The 20,511-nt window shown below is 38.9% G+C and overlaps 1 long non-coding RNA gene across 1 annotated transcript in view; it reads left to right on the plus strand.

The window, feature by feature from the left end:
* Nucleotides 1-4,913: 4,913 nt before the first annotated feature.
* LOC126187499 (uncharacterized) overlaps nucleotides 4,914-20,511 on the plus strand; it is a 43,381-nt gene continuing 27,783 nt past the window's right edge. Inside the window, exon 1 of the long non-coding RNA XR_007537748.1 lies at nucleotides 4,914-5,243. This is a non-coding gene — a long non-coding RNA (uncharacterized LOC126187499). The remainder of the gene's footprint in view (nucleotides 5,244-20,511) is intronic.

Raw genomic sequence — 20,511 nt, forward strand, 5'->3', positions numbered from 1 at the left:
GGCCTTTCGGGAGGTCATCGACAACATCGATGTTCCGACACTTAAGCGGGTCATCCAGAATTTCGCTATTCGTCTGCGCCACATCATCGCCAATGATGGCAGGCAAATCGAACATGTCATGACCTAAATCCGAATATCTGTAGTGACATTTGCTTATTGAATAAAGTGTGTGAACGCCGTAGTGTGTACCTAATTTATGTTTCTTTTCATATAGTTCAATAATTGTCACCACGTATCTTTTGCCATGGTTGCTGATATTGTCTCTTCAAACGCGGCAGTTGGTGCAGTTCTTTTAGTGGCTCTGTGCAGCCACGCAGCAGATTTCGTGCCCCTGTCACCTGACACATCGTGGTCTCCATCAAACACAGTCGTGGCGTTTCTCCCATACCAACGCTTGAGGCAATTACGGAAGAAAGTACTTCTTTCTGCCTCCCGTGTCACTGTGTGCGACGGAAACGCTCCATCTACAGCGAACTCGTGCTTTGTCGAAGTCAGTTGCGTCCTAACAACTTTTACAAGACAAATTTTTGTGTTTTTCGCATGCCTCACGTCGTCAAACGTAGACAGAGCGTACGGGGTCAGCTCTTGTTAAAATAGTGCTGAAGCCAGTGATGAATTCAGGGGGAGGGGGGCGGGGGGGGGGCGGAGTCCCCCCCCCCCCCCGGAAATTGGAAATTCCCCCCCACCCGAGAAAGTCATATCTATAGTTGTGGTGAAACATAAAAATTATCACCTGGTCTGTTAACTTGTAGCGTAGTGACAAAATTTAAACTACGCCAGCTGCTGTTGCTAACGAAGTTTGGAGTCAACTATGGAGAAGTCGTGATGACATGCAGTTTTTACAAGCAAAATGAATGTGTAACACAATAGGTGGCGGCTGGGTCCCTATAGTTTGGTTTCGTTACTTGTCGCTTCGGTTTGGAACATTTAGCGTCGATTATTCAGTTATTATTATTATTATTATTGTTAATACAAAAAAATTAGCAGTGGCTGTATAATAAGTATGTGGTAAAGCTAAGCGTTGCAAGGTGTGTTGGCAACGCCGATTGTGGAATAAGTCAACCTTTCCTGTCTCATGTCTTCCCTCACCGCACCTCCAATCGGCCTAACGTGTAATCCCTTAGCTATGCAGCCCACCCTCGCTGCAAAATTTATTTTTATCCGCCACTCGTATCTATATTTTATTTGCCCTTACAATAAACCTGATGTCGCAAAACACGTCCCTGGGTATTGCTACGGAATTGGAAGCAGCATCTGACATTATAAAAGATTGTTTTAATTTTTTTATTGCATTACTGGGAATATTTCCAAGATTTAATAGCCATATAGATTTTTCCTAATCGATGAGTTGGACTTATATTTGTGTACACTTGACAATGATTTTCGCAGTGTCAGTGGGGATACACAATTTTTGCCTAAAGAAGTGGTGCATTCCACCAAGAGTGGGACGTTTGGCAACGCTGGTGTACGAGTATAATCAAAGCTTTCATTGTTGTATAAAAACTCAATGCATTGTTGAAACTGTTGTAAGGTTGTAACAGTCAGTCGACAGTAGAGATGGGCAAACTGAAATACGTAACTGTTTCGAAGCAAATGAAACAGTACAATGTAATGTTCCGATACGTTGTTTCGAAACAGTGAAACAGTTTGTGTTTTTTATTCTAATAAACCTACACATTTTATCATCTTGAATGTTTACTGTATAAGTATGTCCATATAAACACAAATGAGGTGCGAGAGCGCTAATCATGTCGCAGAAAGTATGAAACTATCACTTAGGCGTCTTGGCAGTTTCGTATTTCCTGCAGCAAATGCGCTGCTTTCGTGTCGCGTGACTTTAATACTTTTCAATTGGCTGAGGACAGCCATAGCTGAAGACAGAAGAACACTTTCGTGTCGCGCGACTTTTTAATACTTTTCAATTGGCTGAGGACAGCCATAGCTGAAGACAGAAGAACCACCACGAACGGAACTGGAGGTGGAAGCAAACTGCAGAAACACACATTCCGTTAGTATGGGTAATATACCCATCCTGCTTATTTCCATCTACACAAAGGAAATCATTGTGGATAATAGGCACAGTGACTATAGACTCACAAATAACGCCAAATAATTCGAATAAATAACAAAATATAACAGAAAATTTTTTTTTGTCTTTCAAAGGTGTTTCGAACCGTTACTATAAATTCACCATGCTTCCCAGCCCTTCCCGTACACCATTACACTATCAGTGATTTGTCAAACAGATTGCTTGCGATTATACCTACATCAAATTTATGTATATGTCTAATGACTGTCACTCTACGCCTTGTTTTATTCAAAATGTTGTAGGCTTACTTGCGTTTCTTAATATAATTACTGTACATGAACAGAGAAGCGTATGTTATAAAAAAAGTGTAATTTAACCGAATGATTTTCACATATTTATTATTTTGAATGTGAATAGTATGCGTTGTTTTATTGTTTGGTTAGTGTTTATAAAGCAGATGTTACGCCATTTCGAAACAGGACAGTCAGCTAGAAACGAAGCTTTACTTTCGGATATCTTAAGCTTCATGCTATTGCTTGTCAAAAAGATTTCGACACTCTTGAAAGAGTTTCATGAAGTGGTATGTTGTGTTTCACTACCTGTGCCGAGCCCGAATCTCGTCCGACACAGTGAAATGAAACATCACTGTTTCGATTCAATTAGTCCGTTCCAGACACAGGTGGACTGAAACAGCCTTATTTTGAAACAACGATACAGTTTCTGTGTCTGGCTCGAGATCGAATCTGGTCCGAGACAGGGGCGGAATGAAACACCACTGTTTCGAAACAGTGAACCACAACCGTTCCGAAACACTGAAACAGTTCCACGTATCGATACACTGTATCGAAACATAGAAACAGTGGCCAAGTCTAGTCGACAGGTTACTATGGAAGTGTGATGTGATTATGCAGTGTACTACGTGCAGTCTTAGTCAGTTTATAACATAAAAAAAGTGTTCATGCCGAAATACAATGGCGAAACAACAAACTTTAATTTCTTTCTTTTCTAATAAAAGAATATGTATTGCGAAAGACAAAGACGAGTGTGAGTCTATTGAAAGAAGTGCTAGTGATTGTAACGATGAATTGCGTAGGTCTACCAAGTCTTCAGTTTCCCTTCCTCAGTTTTCAAACGATAAATGTGCTATTTCTGGCCCATCCGTAAATTGCAATTCTAAAGAAAGTATTGAACGCGAGGTTAAGTATGAGAAAAATTGAGAGTTTTAGTGCAATTGGTTGTACTTTGATCATGAGCGGGGTGGGTCTTTCTGTAAATTGTGTGAAATGCATTTAAAAAACGATATCGAAGCTCTACAGAAAACAGGAGGAATGTTCATTTCTGTACCTTTCACTAAATTTAGAAAAGCTACCGGAAGCACTGGAAAACAAGAAACGCTTGCCAACTCAGAAAAAAAACATGCAAGAGCCGTTGCACTTGAAAATTGTAGATTACAAGGATTAAACGCTCCAATTCATACACAGATATTTAAACAAAATGAAAATCAAAAAGCTTTAAACCACCAAGGATTGTCATCGTTAATTCGAAGTCTGTATTTCCTTAGTAAGGAAGAAATACCCCACACAACAAAATATGAACCTCTAATTCGTAAGGTAGTACTGAAAGCGACATTAATCTTGAAAAGTGGTTAAAATTTCAGAGCAAAAGGTCCACATATCTTAGTAAGTGTACTGCATCAGAATTGTTGACTTGTTTGGGAGAGTCTTTAGACTTTCAAGATGAAACACTTCTCCATAACAAATATTTTTCATTAATGGTAGACGAATCTACAAATGTTTCCAACCAAAGTGAACTGTCTTTAGTAGTTCGATATGTTGCACCGTCTCCATCGTTTGAATTGAAGGAAAGGTTTTTATGTCTCGTTGAGTTAAAAAGCACTTCAACTGAATCCTTATTTACAGCAATTGATGCTGATCTAAAGAAAAGAAAACTTCCTTACGATAGATTATTACCTTGTTCTTTCGACGGTGCTGCTAATTTTAGTGGTTCTGTCTCAGGAGTACACGCTCGATTGTCAGAGAGGAAGGGCCATAAGCTGCCATACATTCCCTGTGGAGCACATGTTTTGTCAATTGCTGCCTCCAACTCTAGGAATAAACACCCCATTATAAAAACGCACATTACATGTTGTTAAAGACATTTACAAACTTTTTCATGGTTCTTTCAAACGAGAAAATGTTTTGCATGAAATTCAGTGTGCTTTAGAGCAACCTGTTTTAAAATACCCAAAGCTGTTGACATCCAATGGTTAAGTACCTACCGCACAGTTCATGCTATTTTCCTAACCTACAAGTCCATTATAATGGCATGTGAACATATACACAAGGACGGCGCGGATTTAACAAGTTTAGCTGGAGGAATCTTGTTAGAAATGATGAATTCCAATTTCATTGTAGGTTTAGTGATTTTAGACGATTCGTTCAATGCAGTCTGAAACTTATGTAAAGTTTTGCAGAGACAATCACTCAAAATTTCGCAAATCCATCTACTTGTTTCTGGAACTTTGGAACATTTAAGACACATCGAGTGTCTTTGTTACTGCGATGGACATAGTGCAGAAAATGAAACTCTTAATAAAATTAAAAAAAAAAAAAACTGCAGGAGGACGCAACAGAAGTTACAGGTCTGCTATTCATGAACATAGAGGAGCAGATTCGAGCTATGAAAAGCGCAAGGAAATCTGTTAAAAGTATGATTGATGAAATTGAGCAACGGTTTGATGAGAAGGCAATAAAAGTGATAGAACTAAGTGCATATTTTGAAAGTTTTAAAAAATTTCTTGAGTTTAGTGATAATGATTGTATATAACTGTACTTGATTTTGGGACTTACAAACGTTGACGCTTTTTTTTTTTTGCAGACTTGCATTCTTTTAGGTACATTGTTAGTAATAAATTAGACGATACGTCTTCTGATGTTGCTTCTTTCATTCTGAGAGCCAACATCGGCTACAAAGCACTATGGAAACTCGCTGAATGTGTACTGTGCATTCCCATTTCGACTTACAGTGTGGAAAGGTCATTTAGTACAATGAACAGGGTGATGATAAAATTGAGGAATAGGATGGGTCAGGAAACGCTCCAAGCTTGTGTGAAGATTTCAACTGGAGGGGACAACGAGCCAACAGAAAGTTTTATTGATGACGTCATCAAGAGATATGCTGTAAAAAAGCCTCGACGTATTAGTTTGATGTAAATGTGAGTTTTTTTGCGTGCAATAAAATTATTTTATTATTTAATATAATTAACTTAGGCTTAGCCTAACAGCTTAGTACTTAACCTATATATTATTTAATTATATATTAGCTATTCATGAAAAATTTTAAATACTAATAGCGCTGCTACGTCTTTAGGATGCTATCACTTAAATTTTAAGCCTATAACTTTGCCCTCTCCCCTCCCCTTCCCCCCGCCCTCCTCCCCCCCGTCAAGCTAAATATCCCCCCCTCCCCCCTCGGGGGAAAGACGTAACGTTAGCGACAGCCCCAGACGGTGCACAAGTCCCGCCCATTCACCCCCCTCCACACCAATCCATATCCTAAGCTCTGCCCATGGTCTGCCGCATGTCCCAACATCAAAGTTGTTCATATCACAGATATGCCAGTCATAATAAGGGAGAAAATCAGTAGTTAGTACAAAATACTGTTTTTCCAGTACCATTGTGAAAAGAATTAGATTATTGTTCATTGAATATGTGAGTTGAAAAATCATCAATAAGAAAGAGAAATAAAAATGGTATCCACACTGTCTTTTTTATTTCATAAGCTTTCATCTGCACTATATCAAAAAATCTTATATTTGTTAACAGCAGTGAGCGCAAATTTCCGTCACCTCGCGTAGTGTAAGAAATTATGTTGGGAAATATTAGTTGGTAGTATCGCCAAGGATGCTGTCTATTATCTCGATTGTCTAAAGTCATTGTTGTGCATAAACAAGGCAAAGTCGATGTCTTGGTTTGTTTCTGGTTACCTCATTAAGACTAAAGAATATAAGAGTGGGATAATGTAGAAATGCGTAATTCAAGCAGTCAGATATTTATACAGTGACATTCTTCATTAATATTTGCCTGTGTAATGGGTGAATTTTTACTTGTGAACTCTTATGACTGCTTGCTTATAGCAGACACGAGATCAATTTGAGTTCTTCTTCAGTGTTTGAGAGCTTTAGAACTGCCTATTGTTAAACATATGTACACAATTTCGTTAGTGTCATTCCAACACATCTTATCGTACTTTAATGTCTGTTAGATTTACTCATTTTAAATACTTTTAATTACACAAACAGCAAAGAAGTACTAACAGCACAGCACTGTTAGTATGAACAACTGCGGTTAAACAAAAAACGACGAACAAAAACACGACAGCGACGAGGACTACCAAAGATCATATTGATGCGCTCTTGGTTGGTGTGGCGGGGGGTAGGTGTGGAGGGGCGTAAATGGGCGGGGTTTGTGCAAATGTCCGGGGCTGTCGCTAACGTTACCTGGGGGAAAGTGGCTGTATTCATCACTGGCTGAAGCTATTCGACTTCTTGTGCAAAGCGATTCTGCGAAAAATCATTCCAGCGTTAACAGGAATGATCTTGTAGTGCATTGTGATTTAAGCTACCATGCGCTTCAGAGGTAGGATTCGATTTCTTCTTTGAGATTTCACGATCTGACGCGCTACAGCTTTTCTTGCATAATGATTTACATTTTTGGTAACTCTGGATTTTTCGCTAAAAATTTTAGTTTTGGCTAAATTTGAAAAAAAAACTTGAAAAGTCCGAAATTTTTTTACTTATCTTTTCATCACTGCTGAAGCTCCACTTAGGAATCGGATCAAACTCACTTGTCAGATTATTCATATCAGAGGCCTACTTGAGTGCTAGTTTTAGTTTCCAGAATTCCGCTATTTTTGGAAGGCAGAAGTATAGTCTCCTTGGCCTAATTATAAAGAAAGGTAAACTTTTTGTACGAAGTTACGTTTGTGACACTGAATGAATGTGTGCTGCAGCTATCTATTGTTGCACTGCATGTGCGAGAACGCGTTGTTCAGTTGTTGTTGAAGGTTGATCCAATGAATATGTTATTCTCAACGGCGTGAGTAAACATTATGTATTTTTGACTTATTTTCTGTACATGTGAGGTCGGTGCATTGTGAAGTACCTAAGGATTTGTTCTTACAGGTCTGCAATAAACATCTGTTTTTGGAACAGAGGTCCTGACAGGGTAGGCCTACCTTATTATTATTTTATTGATTTTAACAACAATATGATAGTTTATTATGGAATCAATTGTATTGGCTTCGAGAACTAAACGAAATTATCATCTTTCTACTATACGCAGACAGATGCATTTTGGGTCAGGTCGGTATCAGGGCTGCCGATTGGCTAACATTCTTGATGCCGTAAGGCAGTTTGGTCACGCACGAACATGTAGAGGCATCTGTGGACGAAGTATCGTTATAGAAACTAAATCAATTTTTTATTGATTTTAAGTGCAGTTTAGATAAACTAGTGAACACAGTAGCAGAGGGGAATTCTCGCCTGCCCAAAGCAATTGTTTTTATACCCCTTCCACAAAATGAAGAGGTGACAACAGTTGTAATGAAGAAGAAGAAAACATAGGCTGTCTTTCTGGGAAACAATTCATAGCACAATCAGAAGGTAAAGTGACGACTATAGTTAGGAGAATTGTGAAAAAAAATTGCTGCATGAACCTCTACTGATGAAAGTGAAAGTGTTGCAGCTAATATAGAACCCTTGGTACGAAATAATGATTTGGAAGAACAGGTAATACTTCCATAAAGGTATTTGACTTGCAACACAAAACAAAGACATCAAAAATAAGAACTGCTGTTTAGAGACGAAAGTGTTCTGCAATGCCTGGCCCAGAGACACAAGGAAAGATCCAGGCTCTGTCTAAAATCTGGGCTTCATGGTAATCACTGAATGAAAAATGGAAGTACTTTTATCACGAAGATGTAAATTTGTCAGTGAATGAGGTAGTGATTCCATATTATGCAAACATGGAACAAAGCAACATATACATCATAAGCTAATTATATTTAGTTATGAAACTTGGTACTTTTGTACTCATCTTGACTACTTAATGCAGTCTGTATCATACAAAGACACAAGAACTGGCAATAGCACAGCAAGCCTTGACGTTGGAGGACCTATTGTCACAGGCCTTGACAACTATATGAAACGGAAAATCAGTTGTTATATCTTTTTTGACAACTTCATTTTTATTAATTTATATAGAGAGAGGGAGAATTTGGGATATAATGGTACCAACACCCCTCTACCCCCTCTCTCTGTCCATCTAGAGGGGTAGTAGACAGGTGTTAAGGGAAGTGGGGGAAGAAGATAGACAGAGAGAGGGGAAGGACAATATAGACAGAGAAAAGGGGGAGGAAGATATATTCGGAGACAGGGGATGCAGGTGATGCACAAAGAGAGGGGGGAGGAGGAGATGCAGAGAAAGAGGAAGTGGGTAGGAGAGGATAAGAGAGAGATAATGGGAAGGAGGAGATGACAGGTGGAGGTGGGAGGATGAGGTGGACACAAAGAGTGGTGAGGAGGGGTTATGTGCAATATACGTATCAAGTGTGTAGTCGAGCAAAGCCTTGGTGAGGGGGGGTGGGGGTGAGAAGGGGGGAGGGAGAGAGAGGGGGGGTTGTCCCATGTAAGCTTTTCTCCACCAATATCTCTATAACCACAATAGATATTGACAAATGGCTTTCGTGGGTATTACTGCATGGCAAGAGCTCACGAAAGTAAATTCTGTAAGACATTCTAAACTGTGTGCAAATATTGGTTTCATCACAAACGTACCTTTTTTAAATGGACACCCAATATTATTTCATACACAATCAATAGCATGAGAAATCACAATAACAATGGCGTTGGTTGTAGAGCAATACATCAGTTGTGTCCTGAGAAATTGAATCTTGAAGTTGACGCGGTAAATGAATGAAACATGCCCCATTGCACTTCTCGCGATGCCAGCATTACCTGCACGTTGCTCATAATCACGATGTGATTGATGTATTATGATGCAGCAAATGCTGTACTAACATATTGCTATGTACATTGTTAGTACATGGTCTGGGAAATATACCAGCCGCATTGAAAACAAGGACATGGTTTACTCATCCATGATTTATTGAACTTTTCAATAGCACTACAATGGATAAATGGTAACTAAATACCAATAACCATCAACCAGAGTAAAGATAATCAATGGTGGTTAAAGGGTCACACAAAGGGATACATGCTATTTGTATATAACTGTATGTCAATTACACAATGGTCCATCACATCCCACATACAGCACATGTTAGCAACAAAATGCCAAAGTTTGAAGAGCTCCTAAAAAGCAGTTGAGCTTTATAATATTAGGCACAAAAAGCTTCCTAAATACAAAAAATTGACAGTAGTATGACTTTAGGGGAAAATACAAGTCTATATAGGCATGATATTGAAAGAATAGGCTATGGAAATGATGGTGGTGTATTTGTCACAGTAGACTAGACACCCTAATCCACCAAGACAGGAATTGAATCTGCATGTGAGACTGTTTGGGCAAGACCCAGTAACAAGGGTGGGCATAAATTGAATCTTACTATCAACCACCTGACACATACCCAGATGTAACCAAATTAGCAGAGAAAACCACAACTCTCTAGTATAAATGTTCCCTAATCATATTGTCATCGTCAGTGGAGACATTAATCATCCAACAGTTAAGTTGAATGATTATAGTAGGAAAGTTCTGGTAGAATGTAAATACTTTAGGGTTGAAGGGACCACTCACCAAAAAGTGGAAGCATTGAGTCGTCGACAGGTACACATAAAAAAAAAAGAAAGGACACTCCTGGCTTTTGGAATGAATCCAAATGTTTTGTGCGTGTATCTGCACTCTCACTTGAGAAAGGTTTCATTCTGAAAGCTAGCAAGTTTTCTTTCTTTTTTTGTGTGTCTGTTGAAAACTCATTGCTTCCACTTTTCGGTAAATGTGATGATTACAGTTTTGTAAGTAGTGTGCATCACAGGATGCCCTGCAAAACAATACCAAGTGCCTCCTCTGAAAACTACCAGAAAAGGTAATTTGGAAGCATGTTGATGATGGAAATATGAACATGGTGTTCTCCTCATGTTTTCATGTTGACCCAGTGGCACTGTCAGTTACGACAGCAGTGGTCATGGAAATTTTGAGATTGGACTGTGCGTCAGTGGAATCATGTCACCTCATCAGATTAATCATGTCTCTTGTTACAGCAGGCTGATAGTAAAGTCTGGATACATCGTCATCTAGGTGAAAGTTTGCTTGAAATATGATTTGTACCTCAGGTGCTGGCCAGTGGAGCAGTATTATGCCCTGGGGGACATTCACCTGAGCGTCCAGGGGACCTGTGACAGTAACTGAAGGTGCTATGACTGTTGTGGACTACATGAACATTGTTGCACTCAACCTTCATGCTTGATGTGCTTCTTGTCAGTGATTGCATCTTCCAACAGGATAACTGTCCATGTCACAAGACCGGAATCATGTTACAGTGGTTTGAGGAGCATGATAGAGAACTCAGGATGATATTTCAGCCCCCAAATTCATTTATTTGAACTTGATGGCACTCACGGGACTCTATCAACCTCCAGCTCCATGCGCAGAAACCACTGGCCCATATTCCATAGGAAGGAATTGCATGAGCAGTGCATATAAATCTGGTGCCACATTCCAGAAACCTTTGTTTGGATCATCAGTATATGACCAGAATTTCATACGGTTTTGTGAGAGATCTCTTGACTGCAGTCTGCACAGTATTCATTAATAGCTTCACACACTGCCCTTTTGACTGCTTAACTTGTTTAAATTAGCAACTCTCTATCTGTAGCCCCATGGTGTCTTGTACACCAACCATATATTAGCGAACATTTCTTTAGAAATTTGTCTGGAGACTGTGTACTGTGGATGTTCCCTCCCATTATGAACTGTTCTACTATGTACATATTTATATATCTATATGAATATAATAGAGGGAAACATTCCACGTGGGAAAAATATCTACATACATACTACGCAAACAACTGTGAACTGCATGCAAAAGGTAGTCCTCTATTTTCTTAAACTAGTGCCACAGTTCCTCCACAAGCTCATACAAAGTGCTAATTTTTTCAAGTTACCCTTTGAGATATGACATGATTGTCTATTTGTCTAGCTTACTGAATATGTAAATCTTACCCTTTGTACTTTTCCAGTTCAGAGCTTTGAAATCTAGTTCAAATATGGATTGGTTATTGTGAGAAAGGAAATTTTGCTGATGAAATCGACATGCTTGTGAAGAATATGGTGTTCACATAGGGGTGAAGGAAATACTGTAATACTCTGAGCTACAACTGGAATAGCTTTTCTTGTTGGTGTAAGTCTTCTGAAGGTGTACAAGTTGCTTTAGAATTTAGCGTAGAGCAACTTTCCATGCAAGCTAGAAATGTGAGTGCTGTCTTATGACTTCTGTTGGGCTAAAGGCTGTCTGACTTCCATGTTCAAATATCCAAATGGCCATTTTCACAGTGAAGTGAAATGTTGATGGATTAGCAGAATAATTTCTCTGAAGAGAACTTTTAAGTTATTACAATGTTTTCTTTTGAAAACTTTGAACAGTATGTGGTTGCAGAATAATGTTTCTGTAGTTGGTTAAATTTAATGTAGTCAGTGTAATTGTCTCTTTTAATTTCAATAATGTTAATAACAGTCATGTGTGATGTCACTTAATATAATGTAATTGATAAGTAAAGTATATTTTCATTTCCAACAAAACATTAAGTAAGAAAAACATAAAGAAGATATGGATTTGGAAAATAATGTGTTGCAAAATAACACCAAAGTTGGCCAAAAAGTAACACCAAAACTGGATTTAAAAAAGAAGCAAATTTTTCCTGTCCCTACTAGTAAATTATGGTAATAGTTCACATCTGCTTTTTGAATTGTATTATAGTTTGAAATCTGATTTCTAAATCTTTGTCTTATGAATATATAATCTATCATAAAGCTTCTATTGCCTTCAGGTCTTTTAATCCTAGTGTTTGGGATAATGAAATTGTGCTGTGTACAAAATTCTTGTTACCTTAGCAATTAAGTTATTGCAGTCAAATTCTAAAATAAATTATTTAATCACTAATCTAGTTTTGATTGGTAAGTCGCTGTTGAACAGCCCATAAATACTTCTTGGGCAATGGCTGCATCAGAACTAGATGGAAAGCCATGAAAATCTGTACTCCTTGCATGTTTTACCACAAGTGTCTGTAGGCTACTGAAAATGACATCAGTCAAAACCAGTTAAGCCATTAAAGAAATTCTGTGAGCATGTGTCTTCAATAAAGTTTATGTGCTCACTGCTGCTGTCTGCTAATAACATGGTAAATATTAACAGTTTGTTATTATATGGCAAATAGAGGATCAGAAGGAAAACAGTGTGATTCCATCTGAACAAACAGTGACCAGCTCTTATTTACAAGAATAAGAGATAACATTCAGGGAAATATTAACCACAATTCTGAACCCTCTGGTAAATAAACAAGCTATAAAAATGGTTTCAAACCGGAAGGTAACTAACAGACATGTATAATAGCTGGTATAAAAAACAAGAGATAGTTATTTGTAAGTAATATAAGGCCACTAGTGATGCTTCTGGGAATAAAAGTAAAAATTCATCTACCATAAAAATTCATTTAATTTTTTAGTCATGCAACTGGCAATAACAAGAGCACAGAGAATTATTAACATATGACTAAGGGCCAAAAAAGTTAAAAATGGGTGAGCTTGGTTTATTAATATTGGTACATTCATTCATGTATTTTGTCATAAAAGTAGGAAGAGATTTTAACCACTCCACAACAGATCGAGAGAATTACAACTACACAAGTGATGGATGAGACAAAATTTCTTTCAAAACCATCCCAAAAACTTTCAAGCAATGACAACAGAAATATAAAGCACTAAAAAACAACCAGGGAAATCTAAATGTTTGGTAAGTTATATAAGGAGAAACTGGCTTTTACCTAAACAGGAATGAGAAAACTGTCTTAAAACCACACCATGGCTGACCAGTCTATCACAACAGGGCTTATTTATCTGAGATACAGATTTGACCTAGTCTGGCCCAGTTCTCTGTCTCAGAAGCCAGGGGACTGCACATTAAGTTATAAAATTAAGCAGAGACACCCTAGTGCTGTGCAAACAATATCAAAAAAACATATTATGAAAGAATGCCTACTGCTCAATAAGAGTGGAGGTACAAAGAAAACTGGAAAACCAAAGAGTCCCAGTTGTTAAACAAAACATATTTGGTTACCAGAAGGACAAAATGTAAAGACTGCAATATCTTGTACCTCTCCCAAAACTGTATGACATTCTGGTCAGATGTAAAGCTTCTTCAGGGCATAAAAAATTGTATATTATCCAGTAAAATGAACTAGACCTCCTCTGAGTAGCTGTGCTGTCATGTTTAGTACTAGGGATAATACTTGCACATCTTGTACACAACATTTATTCCCAGTGTAGTCTGTAGGAATTCACATTTCATATGAATATTTCAATTAATCACCGGCTGCTTTGATTCTGATGTACCATTTTCTGGAAAAAGTATAATGTAATGTGCCTTTTTAGAAACTATGTTATCTCATTCAAACAATCAGTGACTTGTTTATTGTGGCACCTTTGAAAACCAAATGCAATTGGAGCCTGACCTGGTCAGGTGAAAGATGGCAGTCTTAATGTGGTTTATTAAACATTAATTTTTTTAAAAGAGTAGGAAGAGATTTAATGCCTAGACCGCAATTTTCCTATCACAGTAAAGTTCAAAAACTAGTTCTGGTTGCTATCTGTGACCATCTTCAGATCATTAAAAATATGAAAAGATGGGGAATAAATGTTGGAAAGCATTGTTAGCTGTAGTCATGCAACAACTTGCGTTGATCAAAACAATAACAGTACATAGCTGAAAATGTCACCACGAGCAAGTGAGATTGTAGACAGTAATTCCGCAGGTTGAGGGTCATATAGGTCATACTGTTCAGTTGAATGGGTGGAAATTCATATTTTGAATGACCTGAAGATGGTTGCAGATAGAAACCAAAATTAGTCATCGAACTATAATTGTGACAGGAAAATTGCAGTGTAGGCATTAAAAGTTTTTACTTTTAAAAGTTTTTATTTAGAAAACAAAATGCGATAGACACATGAATTTTCTCAGAGTTTGCTTACTAGATTAGAATAGTTCTTTGTCTTACTCATGACACTGGCAGAAATGCAGCATAACAGTGTGTTTCTCAATATTACCAATCGGATATTTATTGTGTGGACTTTGCTTCAATATTCTTGACCCTCACTTTGCTCAGCATTTTCCCCCCTAGCTATAATTTACATACCATCAACTTACTCAACTTTAACTGTTCACTTGCATGTTCTGTCATTTCTGTTTCTTTCCATCAATAAATTTAATTATGTAAACATTAGGCAAAAGAAATTGTGGCAGAATGTAAATATTTGTACTTTAGGAGTAAAGAAGATCACTCACTGAATAGTAGAAGCATTTAGTTATCAACAGGCATACAAACAAGAATGAAAATTTGCTAGTTCTGGGATGAATGCTTTATCTCTGAATGTTGGTGTTGCAGCCACTTTTTACTCATTGACGTGTTACCCTTACTAAAGTGTTCAAGAGTGTAAGGCTAGTCATGAATTAGTATGGAAGTTAAGTGTAATATCTGACTTTTGTAATGTAGCACTGACAAGGCAAATTAAACAGTTGCCTTTAAAGAAAATGTGGAGGGTGTAAGATGAAAATGAAGTGCTGCCGTGTATACAGTTGCAAGTATGTTCCATTAGAGGAGGAGTGATACCTGGAAAAAGTTCTGTGCCACAGCCTACACTTCAGACTAGAAACATGCAAATTTTGTGAAATGCAAAGAAAGTGACTGTACTCTTGTTTGTTCTATCTCCACCAAGAGACAACATATGTGCTCTGTCAAACAGAAACTGGGCTCAATGACCAAGGAGCATGCCATTTCTGTATTCTTTTGGTCATGGAATCTTGTTTTTATAAAGAAAAAGTGAGTTGTGTAGCTCATCATTTATTTCTGTAACTTTTTCAAAGGCAGTAGGTGAGTAAAGCTGTGGAGAAAAGACAGGTATTAAAATAAAATTACAGCATTGTTCAGAAAAGTTCTGTAGATAAAGTTGCTTGAAAGATCATTTGATCCTGAGAACTAGTAATTTTGCCTTGTCAGTGGTACTTTACAGCAGGTGTCTCTTCTAAGAATCATCATGCAGATATTATTGGGATGTTTCAGTAGATATCTGCCTTTTCATTTTTGCAATGTGTAACTGGAAGCATCCTGAACAAATACTGCTCATCATGTTTTTCATGTGACACCCAGCATTGAAACAGAAAGTGTCAGTTTGCTTCTCATTGCAAACAAAACTATTTGGTATGTATTAACAGAGACAGTAAAATGCGAAGTACAGCTACTGTTCTTCTTGTTTTACTGTTTATGTTAATTCATATCAATAAAATCATTATCACACTAGATTAATTGGGGACTGCTCTATTAAAGGAGCATGTAAAATTCTGCTTTAAAAATAATTATGTTTATAAAGTGAAACAAACTGATGTTTTCCATTGACAGTGGGTGTTACATTGAAGACATAATGAGCAGTATTTATTTGGGATGACATCAACTACACACAGCAAAAACAAAATTGTAGCCTGCCAAAACACCAGAAAAAATATGCCTGATGACTCTTAGGAGGGACACCCAGCATATGCAAGTACATGCACGGCTATGGCTCAAGTTTAAAAGAATAGTTGACAATCAACTGGATGGACATGTATCCCTACCTAGTAAAACAGTTCATAATGGGAGAGTCTCTCCTTGGTAGACAGTCACTGTGAATGAACTTCGACATAATACATGTAAAGGAGAGCATGGAGCTGTAGGTAGAGAGATGGTGAATGAAACATGTTTGGTTGCTAAGAGAGCAGTGTGTAAAGGCCTACAGTGACTACCATAGCAGAATCCTGTCAAATGCTCTTTCACAAGACCCAAGGAAATTCTGGTTGTACGTAAAGTTAGTGTCCAGTCAGTTGCGGATGAGCCAGGAGCTGCAAATGAGGGTAGCAAAGCAACTGAAATCTGTAACTCCAGTTTCAAATGTTCCTTTACAAAGGAAAATCCAGGAAAATATCCCCAATTTAATCGCCATACCACTGAAAAGATGAGTGAAATAAGTGTTAGTGTCAATGGTGTTGAGAAACAACTGAAATTGTTGAAATTGGACAAAGTTACAGGGTCTGATAGAATCCCCATCAGATTCTGTACTGAATTTACAGTTGAGTTAGCCTCCTTCTAACTATAATCTATTATAGGTCCCTCGGACAAAAAGCCATGAGCAGTAGTTGGAAGAAAGCACAGGTCAGCCCCACCCCCTTTTACAAGAAGTGATCCACAATATACCTGAAATCAGTTTGTTGTAGGAACTTAGAAAATATTTTGAAATCAAACATAATGAGGTATCTCAAACAGATTCCAAAAACATTGGACATGCAAAACTAAACTCACACTTTTTGCTCATGACATACCAAAAGCTTTGGATCAAGGCAATCAGATTGATACATTATTTTTCGAGCCCCAAAAAGCATTTGTTAGTACCACATATGTACTTGTTGCCAAAAGTATGATCATATGGGTTATCAAGCTAAATTTGAGGCTGGATTGAGGATTTATTTGGTAGGGAGGAGGCAGCAGTCTTGAAAGAGTCATTATCAGATGTGGAAGTAATTTTGGGTGTACCCTGGGAAAGTGTTTTGGGACCCTTGCTGTTCATGTTGTATTTTAATGACTTTGTGGACAGTATTAATAATTATCTCAGACCTGTTGCAAATGATGTGCAGCTATCCACAATGAAGTGCTCTCTGGAAGAAGCTGCATTAATATTCAGTCAGATGGTGATGAGATTTTAATGTTGTGCAAAGATTGCTAACTTGCTTTAAATGTTCAGAAATGTAAAATTGTGCACTTCACAAAATAAAAAAATGCTGTATCCTTTGACTATAATATCAGTGAGTCACAGTTGGAATGAGCAAACCTAGATTCCTACTCACTACACAGATGATCCGTGATTAGTTGAGCTGGAGACAGGCACTATGAAAAGACTGTTATATATTATAGCTTTCAGGCCAAAGCCTTCTTTGGCAAAGAAAAAAAAAACACACACACACAACCTATGACTGAAACCACTGGCAGCTCTGACGAGAATACGAGTGTCATGTGAATAGCAATCTGGAATGAGGTGGAAAACGGGGAGGCTAAGCAGGGTGCAAATGAGGGAAGAGAAGAGTGCTGTCTGGTGGGACATGCAGGGGCTAGATCACAGCCTGACAAGATGGCCAGGTGCAGCTTCAGGAGGTGGGGTGTTTGAAAAAACAGGGAGCGTAAATGAAGAGGAGCAGAAAAGGGGAAAGGACAGCTGGGTGCATTGGCAGAGTGCAGCACCCAATGAGGGTGGGGGACATGAAAAGGGAGGTGATAGGACAGAGGGGTGGGTGCAGTGGCTTACTGTAGGTTGAGGCCGATATAATTTCAGGAGTGGAGAATGTGTTGTAAGGATATTTTTCCACCAGGATGAACAGCTACTGCCAAACTGTGGCCAAGAGCACAGTAGATCACCCCATGGCACAACATGCAGCTGAACATTACATGCTTTATTTCAGTGGCTGCTTCATAGCCTGGGCCATCTGGTTCCTCCCCCTCCACCACCAGCTTTTTTGAACTGAGCATGTGGTAGTTATCGTTACAACACATTCTCTGCCCCCATTATTAACCTGACCTCAACCTACGGAACCTACTGTCCTTACACCTCCATCCAACAGTTTCTGCCCCCTCTGTCTTATCACCGCCTCTCTTTTCATGTCCTCACTCTCATTGTGTTCCACAAACTGCCAGTGCTCCTGCTCATCCTTTCCCCTTTCCTGCCTCTCTCCTTTTCTGCTGCCAAGTTTTCCCCCACAAGCAACCTCCTGAAGCTATGAGCTGTGCCTGGCAGTTTCATCAGGCTACAATCTAGTCCCTGCATGCCCCACCAGACAGTGCTCTATTCCCCCCACCCCACCCCCTCTCTCTTCTGTGTTCCACAAACTGCCAGTGCTCCTGCTCATCCTTTCCCCTTTTCTGCTCCTCTCCTTTTCTGCTGCCAAGTTTTCCCCCACAAGCAACCTCCTGAAGCTATGAGCTGTGCCTGGCAGTTTCATCAGGCTACAATCTAGTCCCTGCATGCCCCACCAGACAGTGCTCTATTCCCCCCACCCCACCCCCTCTCTCTTCCCAACTTGTATCCTGTTAACCCTCACCCTTCCTCTTCCCTCTCCCCCTCCTCACTTCAGATTGATATCCAACTGACAGTTGCATTCTGGTTAGAGATGCTGGTGATAGTGTGTGCTTGAAATTTGCTTGTTTGTGTGAATCTGTGTGTGTCTTCTTATGTGAAGAAGGCTTTGCACAAAAGCTATAAGTTCAACAATCTTGCCAAAGTACCTGTCTGTATCTCAACGGTTCATCTTCATGGTGAGTAGCGATCAGTTCTTTTCCTAATATAGTGTATGTCCTAACAATCACTATGTCAGTTTTCTCTGGTGTTACTGCAGATAGTTGCAGTTTGCAGTTTCTTTCTTTCAATGTGTAACTGGCATTAGCCCAAACAATTACTGCTCACCACATCTTTTATGTGATGCCCTGTGGATGGAAAGTGTCAGTTTGTTTCCCATTATGAGCAAAATGATTTTTAAAATGGAATTTTCATTGAAGTTAGCCAGTGGGGCTATTGTGTGCACAAATTCATGTGGCCTGCCAAAGATGATTTAGTTTCCTAAAACAGAACAAGAGAATGATACAATAATTGGACACAGGATGGTAGTAAGGATTGAAGCCAAAGGCTAAACAGTCTCATATGCTATTGTCTATGCTATGAAAACAACTGATGCTAATTGTACCTAGTGGGCCACTGGAATTTGCACATGCAACGGCCTGATTGGTAAACTTCAGTGGAAGTTACCAGTGTCAATGCCTGCCAGTAGGCCACCCCTTTGGCAGCAACTGTGACATAGAACACTGATGGATAGATTGAATGTCTCGCAATGTACGAGGTGTTCAACTTTGCTTATGCTGTTTGCCGATAGGTGGTGACAGCGGTAAGTAGTGGTCAAAAGAAACAGATCACAGACATCAGGCAGCTAGCTTAGACCTTGGTCAACGTAACTTCACTCAAACATTAGTCGATTTGTGTCTGCATTATAAAGTTGTTCTTGATTGAAAATGTCAGTTTATGAGCCTAATTCTCGTCATTTGCAGAAAGTGTTACTGTTTTGTTTCAATATGAAGAAAACAGCTGCTGAGTCTCATTGAATGTTCTCAAGTACATATGGTAAGGACGCTGTTAGTGAAAGAACATGTCATGAGTGGTTTCAACGCTTCAAGAACGGTGATTTTAATGTCGTAGACTGGCATAGTGGTGGAAGAGAGAATGTTTCTGAAGATGCAGAATTGGAGACATTGCTGAGTGAAGACTCACGTCAAACTCAAGAAGAATTGGCATGATTAGTGGGAGTGACTCAGCAAGCCATTTCGAAACATCTCAAGGCTGTGGTCATGAGTCAGAAAGAAGGAGCTTGGGTCCCGTGTGAGCTGAAACCAAGAGATGTTGATCGGCGTTTGTGTCTTTGTGAACAGTTGCTTCAGAGGCAAAAATGGAAGGGATTTCTGCATCACATTGTGACCAGGGACAAAAAATGGGTTCATTATGATAACCCTAAATGCAAAAAAATCATGGGGATATCCTGGCCATGCTTCTACGTCAACGGCCAAACCGAATATTCATGGCTCCAAGATCATGCTCTGAATTGGTGGGACCAGCTCAGTGTCATGTACTATGAGGAATTAAAAACCAAGTGAAACAATCACAGGTGCTCATTATTGAACACAATTAGTGCATTTGAGCAGAGCACTAAAAGACAAATGGCCGAAATACAGCAAGAGGCCCGATAAAGTGATTTTGCAGCATGACAGTGCTTGACCCCATGTTGCTAAAGAGGTCAAAACATACTTGGAAACGTTAAAATGGGAAGTCCTACCCCATCCATTGTATTCTCCAGACATTTCTCCCTCTGTCACCTGTTTAGATCAATGGCATGTGGTTTGGCTGACCAACCCTTCCTATCTCATGAAGAAGTCACAAATTGGATCGATTCATGGATTGCTTCAAAAGATGAACAATTTTTTCGATGTGGGATTTGTATGCTGCCCAAAAGATGGGAGAAAGTAGTGGCCAGTGATGGTAAATACTTTGAATGATAGATGTGTAACCAATTTGTTTCATTAAAGCCTCAAATGTTGGGGAAAAAATGGCAGAAGCAAAGTTGTACACCTTGTA

The sequence above is a fragment of the Schistocerca cancellata genome, chromosome 5, assembly GCF_023864275.1.
Source record: "Schistocerca cancellata isolate TAMUIC-IGC-003103 chromosome 5, iqSchCanc2.1, whole genome shotgun sequence".
In the NCBI taxonomy this organism is placed as follows: Eukaryota; Metazoa; Arthropoda; class Insecta; order Orthoptera; family Acrididae; genus Schistocerca; species Schistocerca cancellata.